The sequence below is a fragment of the Cervus elaphus genome, chromosome 11 (assembly GCF_910594005.1).
Source record: "Cervus elaphus chromosome 11, mCerEla1.1, whole genome shotgun sequence".
NCBI lineage: Eukaryota > Metazoa > Chordata > Mammalia > Artiodactyla > Cervidae > Cervus > Cervus elaphus.
Genome location: NC_057825.1, coordinates 38201278 through 38218175, shown reverse-complemented (window position 1 = coordinate 38218175; position 16898 = coordinate 38201278). Strand labels below are relative to the sequence as shown.

General features: G+C 43.9%; 1 protein-coding gene and 1 long non-coding RNA gene across 2 annotated transcripts in view; one reads left to right on the top strand and one right to left on the bottom strand.

The window, feature by feature from the left end:
* ANTXR1 (ANTXR cell adhesion molecule 1) overlaps nt 1–16898 on the top strand; it is a 252957-nt gene that overhangs the window by 195703 nt on the left and 40356 nt on the right. The gene's annotated exons all lie outside the window — the stretch shown is intronic.
* On the bottom strand, nt 3781–14318 carry LOC122703357. Its single transcript, XR_006343466.1, has 3 exons — nt 14090–14318; nt 8198–8316; nt 3781–3911 (listed from the first exon to the last, which is right to left on the bottom strand). It is a non-coding gene; the product is annotated as an uncharacterized LOC122703357 (long non-coding RNA).

Genomic DNA, 16898 nt, shown 5'->3' with positions numbered 1-16898 from the left:
TCTGCTCCATCCTTCCCCAAATGAACCCACTCCAGCTTTCCAGAGGCAGACACGGTCTCACCAGGAGAGCCTCGGAGGCTGCTGGAAAAGCAGAGTGACTCCAGCCCCCACCACAGAGCAGAGGGCTGGGAGAGGCCTGAGCCCAGAGTCACATCCTTCCCTGGGATTGGTGCCCACTTCCTGGGAGCTCTCCAAGCCCTGGGTCAGGGAAAACATGAATGGGATGACAGCAGGAGACATGAATGCTTTCTGACTGCCACCACCCATCTTTGCTCTTTCTGCCTGGGATGGGCCCACAGTCCTGTTTTGTTTTGGAGCCCACCAAGAGAGCCTGAGCCAACATAAAAGGGAAAGTACCAAAGAAGCTACTTAAGTAGCAAACCAGCAACACATCGGATCCTAAAAGTTAATAAGTTCACTGAGCATATGGTGCTTGCATGCCAAGTCGCTTCAGTCGTGTGGAACTCTTTGCAACTCTGTGGACTGTAGCCCCCCAGGCTCCTCTGTCCATGGGGTTCTGCAGGCAAGAGTACTGGAGTGGGTTGCCATGCCCTCCTCCAGGGCACCTTCCCAACCCAGGGATCAAACCTGTTTCTCTTATATCTCCTGCATTGGCAGGTAGGTTCTTTACCACCAGCACCACCTGGGAAGCCCCAACCATATGATATCCTCTGCTTAAACCATCCCCTGTCTTCCAGTGTATAGCCATCGCTTTGCTCTTTCGAAAACATGGATCTCAGCATGCCATCCCAAAGCTTCAGTCTTTCAAAGGCTGGGAAGAAGCCCCAAATCCTTAGCTTGATTTAGAAAGGCTTTCCTTGTCATTTCAACTACTTTTTCCCCCTGGCTCCCGTATCACTCCATAGAGGCTCCAGCCACCTAGAATTGCTCACCATTCCCTGAACATTCGTCTGTGTCTCTGTGCCTTTGTAGTCTTAATTTCTCTGCCTGGGATATCTTTCCCATCATCTCTACCTACTGAACTGTTACCTTGGTAAGATTATTCATTGTCCCCATGGTACCCCTCTAAACACACAACGTTGCTGTCCAGACCCAGGCTTTAAAGGGGGGTTTACCAAAGTAGAGAACATTCACAGAGACTTAGCAGGAAAGTCTGGAAATTAGAACCTGTGTCCCATGACCATTTGCCAGGATAGTCCCCAAGGCTTCCTATATGGGAGCCTCTCTGACTTCAGAAAATTTTCACCATTCAAGGACAAATGGCAGAAGGAATTGGGAATGTTCAGTCTGAGGCAGAAGACTTAAAGGGAGCTGAGAGCTTTTTAACTTGGTCAGCATGCTAAGCATTCTTTTTATAAACTATTAATATTTTCTCTCTGGGCCTCCCTGGTGGCTCAGATGGTAAAGAATCTGCCTGCAGTGGGAGACCCAGGTTTTATCCCTGGGTCGGGAAGACCCCCTGGAGAAGGGAATATCAACCCACTCCAGTATTCTTGCCTAGAGAATTCCATGAACAGAGGAGCCTGTCAGGCTACAGTCCATGGGGTCAGGTCCAGGACAACTCCAAAAGAGTTGGACACAATTGAGCAACTAACACTTTCACTTTCATTAATATTTTTAATCACTTACCTGTATTCAAGGAATAATCTTTTCATACCCCTTCATATCATTGTATGATGTGATTTTAAATGCAAACTGTGACATTATATTTCAGCCTGCCTTCTTTTTAGAGTGTTTATTTTTACAAATGAAGCTATCTGTAACCAGGATACTTGTTGCCAGATCATTGTGCACATTCATGAATGTTTCCTTAGGATTAAGCATGCAGTTGTCTCATCAATCAATCAAACAGCATGCAAAATTTTAAAGTTTTGACATAAATTGCCAGGTTGGGCTCATTATTCATTATTGCCTGAAACACTGTGTGAATTAACACTAGAGCCTGCATCTATGAAAATCCCATCTCCCATTAACATTATTAATCTTACCTATTGGACAGGTGCTAATTTAATTTGCATTTTCTGTTACTGAAGTAAAACGTCTTTCAAATATCTATTTTCCCTTTTGTCTATTGCCTATATATGCCTCTATCCTATTTTTCTATTGGATATTTTAGCTTTGATTTTTATATGGCCATTTGCTTAACTCATATTCATTCATTTACTAGTCAAATGTTTTGAAGATCCAGTGGTATATATTAAGTATATGATGCTTACTTCATGAAACTTAAAGTCTAATTTTGTGTGTGTGTGTGTGACATTACCTATAATTTTATAGGTAATTTTAACATTTATAGTTAAATCTATGAATGTTTCTAATTTCTGCCTTTGGTGTCAAAATTTAGAACAATCTTGTCTAGTCCAAGAGGATGTAAATTTTCACAAAAATTTTCTATTACTTTGTCTCTGTCACTTTTAGTTTTTGGTGGTGTTGTGAGTTGGTACCTTTTCTGTATCTTCCTGGGTATTTTATGTAAATTTTGGAGAAGTGCCCTCAGGAGTTATCAGTCATGCTGCTGCTGCTAAGTCGCTTCAGTCGTGTCTGACTCTGTGAGACCCCATGGACTGCAGCCTACCAGGCTCCTTCCATGGGATTTTCCAGGCAAGAGTAATGGAGTGCCTTCTCTGGTTATTAGCTATATGTTATATCAAACCAGAAGCCCTGGAACATTAAAGTCTCTAAAGTACAGAATATGACTTCAGAGAAGACATGAAGTTAAGCCACAGGCAGAAGTTACAGTAACACATATTTCATCTTAAAAAACTGAAAGACGAGTTTTAACAACAAACAGGCTTCCACAGGCATCACTGGGGTTGCTCCATGTTACCAAACAGGGGTAAAACCAGTCAAACCACTGGGCCAAGATATAGTAAACAGTTCCTGCAGCAGATCACTAGTTCTCAAACTTGAGCACAGAATCACCTAGAAGTTTTGTTAAAACACAGGTTGCTGGATCCCACTGTCAGAGTTTCTGACTCAGCAGGTCTGGGGTGGGGCCTGGGAACTAGCATTTCTAACAAACTTCCAGGTGATACTGATGCTACCGATCTGGGGACCACACTTTGGAACCAATGAGATAAATGGAATTAAATGTCCATCAAGATCCCTCTAACCCTGACTGCTGGGGACTTGAAGTCAGCATCTCTGTGCTTATTTGACCACCAGTGACTACTTTCCTGTGTTTCTCTGCAGAACACCTATTAACCTAATTGGGGAATAACTGCTCTAGCAGAAGTCTAAATATTAAATTAAATACCAACCAGTTGCAGAAAAATCTTGCCAGCTGCAGATGGTTTTGTTCCTAGATTGCTAGTTTCAAACACAGAAATGTAAGGGAGTTTCAGAGATCAGAGTTCATGGAATCCAGTGATTTTCAATCTGGTTGCATGTTGTAATCATCTGGGGAGTTTTAAGGCCCTGGTGCCAGATTCTATTTAATTTTTCTGGGATGAAGTCTGGATACAGGAGTTTTAAAAGCTCCCCAGGTCATTTTAAGAAGCAACTAGGGTTGACAATCAGTGATTTGATCCAATTCTCTATTTCTTGTCCTGGGCAGCATCTTCTGTTTCCGTCATGGAACAATTTGAAGGCAACTCTCAACATCCCTTCAAAAACTCTATCCTGTGTTTCATAGGCATAAGGAAAATGGATGATTACAATCACCAGACAATAAGCATAGATTCTTCCTGCTCCAATATTGTTACTGCTTGGGTAAAGAGAAAGGAAAAGAGAAAATATAACTCTGCCTCCTGGGTCTTTCCCAGATGGAATTAAAATATCAACCTGTCTAAACCCTCCCCAGGCATTTTTTACCCCAGCTTTAATGTCCCAACCCCTGCACATGCTCTGGGAGGAGCCACTGGGGTTGGATATCGTCTTTGTTTTCAGCTCCTCAGTTTCTCTCCGATCTGGCATGGGGAGGCTGGTACATTCCATCGCTCCATCGCTATCTGCAAAAACAAAATATGAGGCACACTCTGAACTTGTTTTGCAAGACTGAGCCTCACTGCAATCAGGAGAGACCCAGGAAACACACATGTAGATGGAGATGTACGTAAACAACATATGATACTCCTCTGAAGGGCAGCCGCGGAGGTTGTGAAATCTCCCTGAGCTCCCCAGGGCTGCCGTCTGCACAGCTGTTTCCAGCAAGGGAGCTGGGCCAGTCACGTGGGCCGCATGCCTTCCTACTGTTGCAGAGGCAAGAAGGATCTGGGCAGGTTATCTCCAGGGACAGAGTGTCCTCAGCCCAGTCCTTCGAAAGCAGACGGGCCTCCTGTAACATAAGCAGACTCGAAGTGTCTCCACTCTGTTTCTTGCTTTCTCTTTTCTCCCTCTTCATGTACCTTGCGTGACCTCCTCCTCCTTCTTCCGTCTTCATCTTGGCTACCTTCCCTCAAACATTCTTTCATCAAATTTCATCTCTGTGCTCCCACCTAGGAACCCATCCCTGGGCTGGGCACTGGGGATGCCAGTTAGAATAGGACTTAATTCTGACTTCCTGGAGTTCAGTGCATGATTTGAAAGAGAAGAGTAAAGCACTGTATTAATTATAGATGGTCATAGAAGCACAGCGGCTTCCCAGGTGGAACTAGTGGTAAAGAACCCACCTGCTAGGACAGGAGATATAAGAGACTTGGGTTCCTTCCCTGGGTTGGGAAGATAACCTGGAGGAGGGCATGGCAACCCACTCCATTGTTCTTGTCTGGAGAATCCCATGGACAGAGGAAACTGGCGGGCTATAGTCCATAGTGTCACAAAGAGTCAGACACGACCGAAGCGGCTTAGCACACATGCACACATAGAAGCACAGATCCATTCACAAGAAGGGGAAGCACTATTATCTCTATTGTATAGAGCAGAAACTGAGACTCAGGGAGAGGCTATTAACTTTCCCTAGGACACACAGCTGGGAAGGGGCAGATCTGGGGCTTAATTCAGGACTATCAGACTTGAAGTCCACACTGAGATTCCTCAAATCCTTCATGCATTCAGTAGATACTTGTTGAATAATATAGAAACCTAAAAGTTTCTATATATTCCCAAACATAAGAGTTTCTATATAGTCCTTTTTTATTAAGAATTTAATGTCTATTTTCTTGTAATTATACAGATTAGCCAAGTTTAGATTAAAATACTAATACCAGTGTCTTGTTACTAATATAAGTGAGAGAGTTCCTAATAAGCTGCTAATATTAAAAAAAATAGATACTTGTCAAACACTTCCTGTGAGATGAGCACTGAGTTTGTGCTGGCTGTTCACCAATTAATAAGCTGTGTCCTGTCCCTTGAGAAGCAGGAACCAACAGTCAAGGCCCCAAACACCAGTGTGATGGCTCTGAAATGGATGTGAGAGGTTGGGGGCGGGGGAGGGGATACACCCAGGAAGGGTATTTCACCAGCCTTGGATCAAAACTGGCTTCTAGAGGTGGCACTGAGGCTATGATCAGAGCGGAGTTGTGGAAGGAGGCTCTTCTGTGGGACGGAATCTTTAGCAAGAATCTGGGGGTGGCCTGTGGCTTCTTCAGGAGACTTGAGGAGCGGGGTTTGGTGGAGGACAGTGTGAGGAGTGGAGGAAAGGGGTGGAGGGGGTGCTGGTCATGGAGCCCACTCTGGGGACAGTGGAGAATCACTTCCAAGTGTTTTAGGCATAGTTGTGGTCACATTGTGTTTCAGAAAAGTCACGCTAGCTGCAGTGTAGACATGGTGGCCGCCTGACCGGAGGCAGTGGTAGGAGGAAGAAAAAGGCTGGATTTAGGAGATGTTGAAGAAACAGAATGACTGGATTTGGCAATTGGCTGGTTGAGAGAGCGGGTTGTCAGGGAGGACCTCCAGGTTTTGGTCTGAGCCAACTGTGACATCATTCAGCAGGATAAGGGTGCAAGTCGAGCTTTGGGAGGGAATTGAGTGTAAGTACCATGGAGTGTCTAGGGCACAAACATTCAGGAATGCTCACTCTCAGAGTCATATGCGTGCAGGGTGTGCACCTACAGGACCTGAGAGTGGAAGGTGTGCCCTGATGCCCCCTGACATCACCCGACCTGTCAGGAGGCAGTTTTTCTCTAGTGAGAGTTCTGGGCAGGAGGCAAAGACAAGCGTCAACACCATGACGGCTGAGACCAATGTGAATAGATGCAGAGCCAGGGAGAGGGTGGAGAGAGAGAAGGGAAATGGCTTGAGTGCTGAACACATCCTTTGAGCTGGGGTGGGGAAAGAAAAAAGGAGAACAAGAGGGAAACGAAGAAGGACCGGCCAAAGAAAGAGCAGGTGTGACAGGAGAGTTTGGGTCATGGAAGCCAAGGGAAGATGGTTCATCACAGGGGAGGCTGGGGTCAACAACATCAAGTATGGGAAATTTAGATGAAAGCTGGCAGGTCCTCTAATTACCAGCAGTAAGAAGGTCCTGGAGGTCTTAGTGACATGGATTCAGTGCAACGATGGGGACAGGAGTGAGGCTTAGTGGAAAATGGGAAGGGAGAGCCAAAGCAGTGGCTGGAGGAGAGCTGGACTTGAAAGAGGCTCTTTGGTTGATCAGGATGAAGGACTTGAGAAAGATGAAGGGCTCATGATGGAAGTCCAGGAGGGGCTGAGACTGAAGAGCTCACTGTTGGAGGGCAAGAGCCCTGAGGAAGTAGAAGACCTAGAGGCCAGGAAATGCCTCTCTTCCTTAGTGACCTCAGTGGCAGAGTCCAAGATGGGCTCTCCCCCATTCAGTGGCCTCTGTCTTCCCTGTGATAGGCCAGACAAGCAGGGCAGGTAGACATAGACTGTCTGAGGAGAGGATGAGGAGGAAACCAGCCGCACCTTCGGAATTCTACCTCTCCCGTGCATCCGCATTTGCTGCAGTTCCAGGGTGGGTATCTCTTCTTCAGGCAAAGTGAAAGTGAAGTCACTCAGTCATGTCCAACTCTTTGCGACCCCATGGACTATAGCCTACCACACTCCATCCATGGGCTTTTCCAAGCAAGAGTACTGGAGTGGGTTGCCATTTCCTTCTCCAGAGTCTTCATGCAAGAAACATGGTAATTTGGGATGCCATGTTACAAGCAATTTCACTTCAAAACTCCACCTGCAAGAGAGCCCATGGTTGGGTCCCTAGAATATATTACTGTATGTTTTATTTCTCAGTGGCAGAATGGAAATAATGATCTTCTCTACCCATGGCACCTAAAGGGCAGTGCTGACTGCATTGGGGTAGTTTGTTTTGTTAGCGGAGGCCTCCCACTTCTTTTGTTAGTGGGGGCCTCCCACTTCTCTGATAAATTAATCCCATAATATCTGTCAATTACCAATTACTAGTTTTATACTAGGTTATAATTAACTACTTAAGTGAGATACTTGTCATCTATCAATATTGTGGCAGAGCCCTACGATTCATAGACAAAGCCATCAACAAATATCCTTGGTCAGGATTAGGTTAAACCAACCATTCTGGAGTTACTCTCTCACTCTACTGTGTACTAGCAGGGTCACTTTTCAGTCCACTGTGCTCTTTAAAACCGTGTCCATTTTCCAAAGAATTGTTTACCGGGAATGCATGCACCTGCATGTGCAGGCTGTGCCCTGCGACAGAGGACCACCCAGAACATCACTGGTCAAGCTCCCTGGAACAGGCCTGCATCCCAACTCAGAGCGGAGTGTCTCTTCCTGACTCACGCAAAAGCACCATGTGGGCCAGCGATGGCCCCCATCATATGAAAATAGAAAGCAACTCATTTCCTCCCAAGGATTGCTTTAGATACTTTTGCTCAGTCCAGTGGGTTCCCCCAACTTTATCATTCCAAGTAACATCCTTCTCACCATTCCTTGTACTCACCAAGAAAGCATTTACATAGTTAATAGAGTTTTTACCCTATATTATCTTTTTTCTTTATTCACCTGTGATCATGCATGTATATAACTTAATGTCTGATTCTTTAATTTTATCCCTATAAACATAAGGCGGAAACAATTTTTCAAATTGCTAGGCAATTAAAATCATTAAAACCACTGTTCTATGTGTGCTGCTCAGACAGTCCTTCCTAAATATTGGCAATTTAAAAACACATGGTTGTCTATGTAAAGACATGAACATCCCCATTTGAACAGCTTGCTGGTGGAACAGCAGATCCAAGTACATAAATACCAGCACATTCTAAGACACATCTCAAAAACATGGTGAAAATGGATGACTTGGGCAAGTCCCAGCATCCACAATACACAAAATTGTTTGGTTAACATTCTGTAGAAAGTTTACCTGACCCTGAGGCTCTTATCAGTCATTTCCTGTGTGTGGAGTAACATTTTGCATTTGAAACTCCTCACTTCAGTTTTCCTCTGAATTTGCTTCATTGCAAACGCCTCTGTTCTGACAACCTGATTGGTGAAAATAAAATGAATGGAGCAAACCTGAGAGCAGGAAATGTTTACCCAACTTTCTAAGTGTGATGCTTTTCAGCAAATATTACTGAGGTACTGGGAAGGGCTCTGGGGAAAAGGCAAGTGTGAGACATCAAAGAACAGATGGCTAAGGTTGAGGAGACAGAACAGATGGTGGTAGCTCCCGGGACAGACAAGATTGCTGAAGGGAATGAGAGCCACAGAGGAGGGGCAATCATCTGAGAGGATGGGAAACCTTCTCCTGGACTGGTAGGACTTGAAATGGGCTTTGAAGGAAAGTTGGAACTTATGCAGACAGGAAGTAGAAAGGTCGGGGTAGCAGGTTTCCAGGACCAGCCTGCAGCCCTTTAGTGCCCATGGCCAACCTGCAGAGTGAGAGGAGACATCTCAGGATGGGATACAGAGGATGAGTGTACCTCCTGAGGCTGGAGGGGGAACAAGGATGAGATGTTACCACCGTGATGACAGGGACTGAAAAATTTACACTATAATCATTTTGAGCTAGTCTTCATCTGGGATAAATATTAGAGTGCCAAATTACATTGTCTTTCAAGACATTTGATTTCAGGCACAGTTTCTCAAAAGTTTTGCAAAGCTCTGGTTTGACGAGATACTGATAGAGTTTTTCATTGTTTTTAATGTATGTAGAAAACTTGGCCATAGGCATCTTTGTCTTGCAGAACAGCCCAGTTAAAATCATTCTACCAAAGCTCAAGAACGCAAAGGATCCAATGTGTTGGTAAATAGTTAATAGGCTAATAATTAATGATATTGGTTGGTCAGGATGAAACAAAATGACAAGTGTAAATAATTCAAACAGATGGGAGTTCATTTTCTTCCCTTCTTTACCCTGAAAACTACAATTGATTTCAAAGAAGTTAGATCTCTGCACACATGAAAAACTTCTCAGAATTCCTCTCTCATATTTAATTCAGCAGTGACTAAAAGAATCAAATTACTGTATTTATGTCTTTATATAAAGGTCAATTCCTTCTTGCACAATAGACAATAGGCTTTATATAAGGCTTTTTTCTTAGTCCCTCTGCTCTTTAATTCAATTCACAGAACCGCTGAAAAAGTAGACTTTCTATTTTAAAGTAGGGGAAAAGAAGTTTGCATAGAATATATTGGTTTTTACTTTGAGTAAACAGGGATCTTCAAAATTTCTATCAGTGTCTGACACCAAGATGTAAAGTCCCCAATAGATCTGGAGAGAAAGTCCAATTTGCTGGCCACTGACTTCTGACCTTTCATAAACTTTTGTAAGACTAGATCATTTAAGAAAAAAAAAAAGCAAATTATAGGAAATGTTCCTAGAGGGTGTGATTTATTTTGGCTGAGCCCCTTCCCTGGATGTTTGAATTCTCAGTAGTATTTATTCAGTTCTCACCCTTGGAAATCTTTCCTTCACTGTCTCATTGGAGAGGAACATGAGTACTTAGAATTCTTGGCTTACCCGCCTGATTTTACAAAAGAAAAAGTTCAAGACATCCTCTGTCCACAGCAAAAACCAAACTGTACCCGAAACCTGCAAAGTTAACTTTTTCAGAGAAGTTAAACCCAAAGTTGATGGTGCAAAATATACCATCTTGAGTTTTGTTTGTTGTTTTTTTTTTGCACTAACTTCCCACTCCCAGTGGGAGGTCTCTTTAAATAAATAATTATGAAGGTATCTGATGTGGCTGAGGTCTCTCCCTTCCCTTCCAATCTCCCATAACCTAATCCCTTTTTTTTCCACATCCATACATATTTCCATACTCATCAGCATCATCATTTTATTGCTTAGCTGATGACTTTCACCTTTGAATTGCCTCATCTCCCAAACAGCTGCAGCAACAGGTTAAGTCCTGGTATCAGGTTGCAAATAGCAAACAGAAGAGAATTTGGGGGCTGAAGAAGGTGGGGCTGGGTAATAGAGACACCCCCTCTTGAAATTCTCTGATCTCATTTTTTTTTTTTTTCCTGCCAAACAGAGTCAGGACTGAAGGAAATTGGGCTTGGTTCTAGGGTCAAAATTTCATCCAAGTGTATAACACTGTAGGAAGTTTTCTACTTTGCTCAAGTGTGATGTTTATGTCTAGCCACTTGGCAGCTATGGGCCTTCTCTTCCAGCTGAGGGCATTTGAAAAGATCATCTCTAGTGAATGGTCTACATCTCTGCCATAGGCCTCAATTAAGATTTATTTAACCCAGGTTGGTGGGGAGTTCTATTCTGGTCCAAAAGTATTAGGTTGAATCATAGGTGGCAGGATCTGACCTAGGAGATATCCTTCCAGAATTCACAGACTGCTGTAGACACACACACGCACACACACCTTCTCCCAGTATCCCCATCACCACCTCACCTCAACCTGACCCTGAGTCTCAGGAATGGGTTGGAGGTTCCTCATGATCTCAGTCCCTTCATTTTCAAGATAAGGAAACTGATGTTTAGCAAGCTGATGGGGACACCTCCAAACACTCCCAAGTACATTTCCTCGGATGCTCCCCATCACTGCTTTACTTATCTCCTATTTTCATGTTAGTAAGATTAATACTCTCATACTAAGACCCCTGCTTCATTCACAGTTACAAAGGGAATTAGTGGAAGTGGCAGGACCAGACCCCTCCAGCCCTTTACACAGCCTGGCTCTCCTGAGTCCTCTCCCCAGGCCAGGAGAAGAGTGTGGAGCTCATGATTGGGTTTGATCCCTTGAAGAAAAGGTAAACCAGACCGAATTTTGGGAGGTAGAGCTGGTCCCTGTGACCCAAACTCCTCCTTTCCTGTCCACTTACCTTCGCCCACCTCCCAACACTGTTCCATTTTTATACTCTGCCCAAGATGGCATACCCACTGCTTGCCTCCCTTAGTGACCTGTCCTCCCTTCAGCGTGCTGTGTTCCCAAGTTACCTCATATTTTCTCTTACTGATTCCACCTCTGCCTGCCTCTCTATCACCAACACTGTGTCTAAGAGTACACCCATGCACTGGTCTCGAGCTCCGACCCTACAGCAGGCACCATGCTAGGCACTGGGGATTTACATGAATGTGGCCAATCCCTGCCCTTGTGGGATGCACATCAGAGTAGTCAGAAAAGCACTAAATTAGAACCTGGTGTGATGAGTGGTATGGAACTGTGGGGAGCATCTGAAGTGTCATGGGAGCATAGAACACAGAGATTTAATCCAGGCTGGGGGACCAGGGAAGACTTTGAAAAGAGACCATTGGACTGAGATTTAAAGGATGAGCTCTCCTGGCGAAGTGAGGGAAAGGCATTTGGGTGGAAGAAACAGCATGTATGAAGGCCCAAATGAACTGAAAGAGAAGGCCCAGGCTGACCCTGGGAGGGGAGGGGAGAACAGTCACACTCCGCCTCCCAGCTCTGCCTTCTCCGCCCTTACAGCTGGTCACGTCTTTCGGGTGCCCAGCTCTCCGAGGCTCTCCCCTGATTTCTGCTCATTGTCTGGTCCTTCCTTCCTCCTGTGCTCACAGCTGCTGCCCCAAAATTTCACACCATTTTAATTTAAAGGCTGTACTGATATTTCATTCCCTGAGGAAACAGTAACAGATTTGAGGAAAGGGACATTTCCTTTCCTTTCCCTCATAGCACTGAGAACATGGTTCGACTTGTTTTCTTGTTCTGTGAAGACTTCTTCTGTGACCCCAGTTCACAGCTATTTGTAAACTTTTATAAGATTCCTTCCATAGTAGTGGCCAAAGATGTCTCAAAAAAAATCCTCACCTTTAACAAAGAGGGAGAGTTCACATGTTCTTGTAGGGTCATCTTCAGGTAAAATGAGGCTGACTGAGCATTCAGTTTATTCAGTTATATTCACACATGCACCTATGTGTGCACACATATCACACACCTTACTACACCAACAGTTTGCGTGTGTGCTCAGTCGTGTCCAACTCTTTGTGACCCCATGGACGGTAGCCCACCAGGCTCCTCTGCCCATGGAATTCTCCAGGGAAGAATACTGGAGAAGGGTGCCATTTCCTACTCCAGGGGGTCTTCTCAACCCAGGGATCTAACCCACATCTTTTGCATCTCCTGCATTGGCAGGCAGTTTCTTTACCACTACACCACCTGATTAAGCATTATTAAAACATTAAACTTTCATTATAATTCCTAATCATACTTTCTGTCATTGCCATTTATTAATAACTTTGACTTTTCCTTTAAATTTTTTGAAAATAGAAAATGTGAGAGGAAAACGACTCTCTGACTTTACTCATCATACTTTATAAATTCATTCTTGTGATATTTGTTTAACGTTTTTAGTGTTTTTCCATTTTTCCTTTTGGCTGAGACCATCGAGAGCAGAGCTATGTTCAGAATCCATAGTAACGGCAGAGTTAGCTCCAGGGGCGCTCACTCCTCTAGCCTTCAGCACCTGCGTGCATTCCTGTATCCCACCAACATCTGGATTGGGTCACCCCATTGACTGGGTGGCCCTAAGCAGCTGACACCCAGTCACTGGCCTCAATCCCCAGTGCACCTACTTTCCAAGGCCTCTGTGACTCTGACTCGAATATAAGCTCTAAATAGGAGTAAATCTTGTGTAAGCTTTTCCACATTCTCTACTGCTCACTCAAGGTGATTTGTAATGGGAAACTCTTGAATGTCACAGAGTCTGGAAAATCGGACATCATAACAGACATCCATGCCCCTTACTGGGATCATTAATCAAAGTGGGTCCACTGGAAAGTCCATTGTGGAATCCTCCCTTCTTTCTTTCTAACGGGGGAAGTAGTTCTGACCAAGCAGGGCTGGACTTCTTAGGCATGGAGGTAGAGAGAAATGGAAAGAAGAGGGAATATTTTCCAATTGGTGGTGGAAACAAACTTACCAAAATTTATGAAGCCACAGCCTCGATGCTCCACCATGTCTGTAGGCCCAGGGGATGTATGGTCCTCCAGAGATGGCCAAGGCAGCTGTAGAACTAAGGCTACCTTCTGTGCTTATAGACAGTAAGCATCCCTCCAAACCAGGAATAAGTACAGAACTCCCGTAGCCCATGGTCCCCACTGTACCACATCAGCTGCCCTGGCTTGTTCTGCACTAGATCCTCCACTGGTCGCCTAAAGTTGAAAATGTGTTTGCTAATGATTCACAACAGAACCTCCTAGCAAAAAACTAGGGTTACAAGCAGTTCACATCACACACACCAACAACCCACGTGACTACATCCCACACAAGGTCACTAATAAGCAACATGGATGGAAGCTTCCAAAAGATTTAACCTACCCGTGGGAAAATTCCAGTTTCATCCAGCAATGTTGCTATGCCTTCAGATTACTGTAAATGCCAATGGTGAAATGACTGTTCTGATCCTCGGTGGACACAGCCAAGCTTTGATGCCTGTCCTTTATAATTCACCCATCTATGTCCAGAAAGCCTGAGACTTATAATATAACAGATTTATGAGTCAAGGGAGAACAATTTTTGGATAACTTTACCTTGTAATCATTTTCTTTCTCTCTTAAACTCATTCCATTGATATGTTTAGTTCTAATCCATTTCCAAGTTTGATATTTTTTAAAGACAACAATTTGATTTTTGAAATTCTCTAGCTTTGCAAGCCATGGACCAAACTGTCCCACCCTGAAGAAACACAGATTCTCATAAATCTTTCTCTGAAACACAGGGTGAGAGGAAAGGGGTGTGATTTGATTTTAAATGAGTATAAAGCTTCCTATCACTTCCAGAGGATAGATAGATAGACAGACAGACAGATGGGCACAGTTTCAAACAGTTTTACATACCTTAAAGAGTCTATGGAGATCAGAAGATAAAAGTATTTCCATGACAGGAATTTAAACTCTTAAATTTTCTTTTAAGCTCCTCACTGGCCAGCGAAACAATCAACTAGAACTTTTCTTCCAGCTGTGGAAAAACAGTGGACAACTTAGTGGAATTATAAGTGGAGTCTTTTACAAATAAATGGAGTGCTTTACAAAATTATTTGTGACCTCCCATTTCACAAGCAGCAAAAGATCTTGAACACCTCAAAAGTAGAATCTAGGGATTTGCCTGGTGGTCCAGTGGCTAAGACTCCACACTCCCAATGCCAGGGGACTGGGTTCAATCCCTGGTCAAGGTACTAGATCCCACATGCCACAACTAACATCTGGCACAGCAAAATTTAAAAATTAAAGCAAATTTTTCTAAAAAATGTAAAGTGTAGGGCTGCACAGTCCCATAAGGCAGCCCCTAGCCATGTGTGGCTATTGAGCGCTTGAAGTGTGACTAGTCAGAAATGCCATGTACTGTACATGTGAAATACACTCTGGATTTTCAAAGATGTAGCATGAAAAACAGAATGTAAAAGATCTCCTTCAATTCAGTTCAGTCACTCAGTCGTGTCCAACTCTTTGCAACCCCATGGACTGCAGTACGCCAGGCTTCCCTATCCACCACCAACTCCCAGAGCTTGCTCACACTCATGTCCATCAAGTCGGTGATGTCATCCAACCATCTCATCCTCTGTCATCCCCTTCTCCTGCCTTCGATCTTTCCCAGCATCAGGGTCTTTTCCAAGGAGTCAGTTCTTCATATCAAGTGACCAGAGTATTGGAGCTTTAGCTTCAGAATCAGTTCTTCCAATGAATAGTCAGGACTGATCTCCTTTAGGATGGACTGGTTTGATCTCCTTGCAGTCCAAGGGACTCTCAAGAGTCTTCTCCAACACCACAGTTCAAAAGCATCAATTCTTCGGTGCTCAGCTTTCTTTATGGTCCAACTCTCACATCCATACACAACTACTAGAAAAACCATAGCTTTGACTAGATGGACCTTTGTCAGCAAAGTAATGTCTCTGCTTTTTAATATGCTGTCTAGGTTGATCATAGCTTTTCTTCCAAGGAGCAAGCGTCTTTTAATTTCATGGCTGCAGTCACCATCTGCGGTGATTTTGGAACCCAAGAAAATAAAGTCTGTCACTGTTTCCATTGTTTCCCAATCTATTTGCCATGAAGTGATGAGACCGGATGCCATGATCTAAGCTTTTTGAATGTTGAATTTTAAGCCAGCTTTTTCACTCTCCTCTTTTACTTTCATCAAGAGGCTCTTTAGTTCCTCTTTGCTTTCTGCCATAAGGGTGTATCATCTGCATGTCTGAGGTTATTGATATTTCTCCCAGCAATCTTGATTCCAGCTTGTGCTTCATCCAGCCCAGCATTTTGCATGATGTACTCTGCATATAAGTTAAATAAACAGGGTAACAATATACAGCCTTACCATACTCCTTTCCCAGTTTGGAACCAGTCATTTTTATATTGGTCACCTGTTGAAATGATAACATTCTGGATCTATTATTAAAAATACTCTCACTTGTTTCTTTACTTTTTACAAATGGGGCTCCTAAAAAGCTGAAGATTACTTATGCGGTTTGTGTAACACTTCTATTGGCTGTGCTGGTCTAGAGAACTAGCCTGCAAGACACTTGTGAAAAGAGGGACAACATGATTTCATACAGGCCCCGCATCTTCCAGTCATCTCTATTTAGCACACATAAGGATAATTTCAGAGTTTTGTGTCACGGTCTGCCCTTTCTGATTTTCTGTTAGGTCAGCTGTGACTTTACCTTTCTGGGCCAGTTCCTATTCCAAACTTCTTGTTTGGAGCCAAAAGTCTTGCATGCTCCAAACCAGCATGGAGGGTTTTGTTTTAAGGCTTCCTTGTACTATCATCACAGGAAAGAAAAGGTTTGCTGCATTTAAAACTTTGTTCTAGATATTTGTACATTTATTGGATTATCTGCTTTATCTTTGAAAAATTCCTAGAAAGCAAATATTATCCCCATTTTACCAAAAAGAAAACTGACTTGACTTGGGAAATAATAACTTGTATTTACCAGGAGCTTCATAATGTGTAATTATTTTGAATGCATTTCCTCTGATCACCCTTTGATGTAAGTGTTCTCATCCCTATTTTACAGAGGAGGAAATTCACTTTACAGAGGACTCAAGAGCCTCTTGAGTCCATGGCTGATACATGGAAAAGCTAGTGTTTATTCACTCATCACGTTTATTTGTCAGACTAAGCCCCAGTGAACCAGGAGGCCAGGGTCCCTCCCTGCAATCTGCACTGTAGGGTTCTCAGTACCCAAGTGTTAAGTGCTATGCCAAGAATTAAAGCAGGGTGGTGGAATAGAAAGAAAATAGACGCCTAGCCTGCATGGTTAGAAAAGCCCTATCTTTGGAGAGATGGGCACTGGAGGGGTGGCACTGAAGGTAAGGTGTCAATGACAAGCAGGAACTGGCCAGGTCAAGATCAGGAGAGGAGCAACAGTCCGATGCCTGTATGGCTGGAGAGAGCGTGGCTTGTTGGAGGAAGTCAGAGGCCAGCACCAAGTGCAGTAAGAGACAGGAGGGCAGGGCGTGTAAACCAGGGACTGGATTTTATTCTGTGTGTTAACAGGAAGGCTGCATGGAGGAGAGGGTTAGCAGAGGAGGGACATGGTGTGATTCACATTCAACCCACACTGCCCTTGACACAATGGAGAGAAGGGATTGTAGGGTGCAGAGCAGAAACTGGGAAACCAGTAAGGAGCTCGTTGCAAATAGAGCTGGA